This window comes from Aythya fuligula, chromosome 1, assembly GCF_009819795.1.
Source record: "Aythya fuligula isolate bAytFul2 chromosome 1, bAytFul2.pri, whole genome shotgun sequence".
Lineage (NCBI taxonomy): Eukaryota > Metazoa > Chordata > Aves > Anseriformes > Anatidae > Aythya > Aythya fuligula.
Window position 1 is genome coordinate 13,254,578 of NC_045559.1, and position 2,064 is coordinate 13,256,641.

General features: G+C 36.7%; 1 protein-coding gene across 1 annotated transcript in view; it reads right to left on the reverse strand.

The window, feature by feature from the left end:
- Window positions 1-2,064, reverse strand: part of FBXL13 (F-box and leucine rich repeat protein 13) — a 74,773-nt gene that overhangs the window by 72,616 nt on the left and 93 nt on the right.

Consider the following 2,064-nt stretch of genomic DNA (forward strand, 5'->3'; position numbering starts at 1 on the left):
TATATATATATATATAAATTTTGTTATTTTGTTTTGTTGGTACAAATGTGTTAGGTCCTGTCCTCATACTCACAGTGCTGATGACATGCTGTTCATCACATATTCAAATTACTCTACTGTTTACATTTTAGATCTACCATGACACCTTACTTAAATGTCAGTGCAGGATTATAATTACTTCATGTCTACCTGCAATAGGATAATACATTGTAACCAGATGCACTTTAGCAAAGACAGTAAAAGCTTGCATCCCTGGGATGAGTTCCAGCAAGCCTACAGCGGATTACCACTGATAACTACCACTGATTAAAAAAAAAAAAAAAAAAAAAGATGCGAAAATGTAACAAAACAGTTGTCAGCTCTATCTCTTCAGGAGACTCAGGAAGTCTGGTCTTCTGCTTCTGCTATTCCTGAAAGCAGAAGAGAAGAGGAGAGTGTGTGAAACACAGTGAGGCCAGGACTGGCTGTGACCTTCAGTTTTCCACTAATCCTGACTAGAAAACCTGATTACTCTCAAAGGCTTTTCTATTAGTCATAATCCCTGAACTTCCCATTCTTCTTCCTAATAGTTTAGCAATTTATCCTTCATTGCAAAATTAAACCAGGTCATATGGCAGAAAAATATTGAGCCAGTTCTGCATGCAAATTTAATTTTAACATTGCATGAACACAGCTACTCATAGCAGTGAAAGTCATCATCATATATATACTATTTGCAGGATTATAGTTTACCTAACTTTTTATGGTTATATTTTAAAAGTAAATCTGGATGGGATCTGAAAGAGAGAGATCACACAGGAATAAAAGAATCTGACGCAGCAGGGAATCTCAAATTATTTGGACACAATTATTTGGACTCCAGCTGTGTCTGGACCATGTTCAAACCACAACCTAATCCTAAAATGACTTAAGCAAATGTCTGTTTTAGAACTCCATATCCTTCTTAATTTTTGAGAATATTTACATAAATGTTCATGGATCTCAGTTTAGCTTTGATGTTCCTTAATATAGGAAGCAGTATCATTTAATTTATCTTTGTACCGAGCATACTGTAACCTCATAAAGAAATTAAAATATAATAAAATGACAAATTAAAAATATGACTGGGCATCAGTGAGCACCAATATCTAAGAAACAAGGGGAAAAAAAAAATGTAAAGACCTAACAGAGGCTAATTTTATAACTGGCTCTTTCCCTTAAGAAACTCCCTTTAATCTGAACCTGAGTTCTGTCATTTTTAGTTTATTAATGCCACTACTGCTATAAAGGTATTTATAACTTTTGCTTGGAAATGTAAAATACAGCTATTTTTGGACTGCTGAATCAAGAAATACGCCGTATGCATGATACATCTTATGTTTTTCTGAGCTTAAAACAAAATTAAAAAAAATAATAAATAAATAAAAAAAGAATGATCAAGAGAAGGATTCTCTTGAGAGGTACTCAGTCTGCTTGGTGTGCTGCTCCATAATTATTCTAATTGGCTCAGGATTTTTTATTAGTGTTTCCATGGAAATCCTGGCTGTAATAGCTGCTTGCAAGTGGGGTCTATTTTTGGTACCTGAAGTATCACGATGACTCTTAAACTGTTTTTTTGTATTGTCGTTGTTTAAGGAAGCTGCAAAAGGGCTGCTGCAGATTTTGAACTAGACAGAGGTGAAATTGGCATAGGTAAAAAGGGAAGAAACCAAAGAAATACAGAGAATAGGGAAGAATGCTGAGGCTGGTAATACAAACTGTTTCCTCTGTAGCCCTTCATGTTGTGACATGGTTTTACACCTTAATGTTTCATGGAAATGTATTTCCTCCTGTGTCAATACGCCTCTAATCCACCAATACCCAAAACGTGGCACTAGGCCATTTTTGACAGACCATAAAAAACATAAACAACACGCAGCGCTCAGCAAGAAGGAAAGCACGCAGGCGCTGAGCACACCACTTTCCTCCTGAAATCTAAAAGCATTTCTGTAACCAAACCCCCAAAAATTAATCAAATCTCGGAGGGTGCCCAAGCAGCTCGGTGCTCCCTTCCCCCCGAGCTGAGGGGGAAGCTCAGGATCCCGC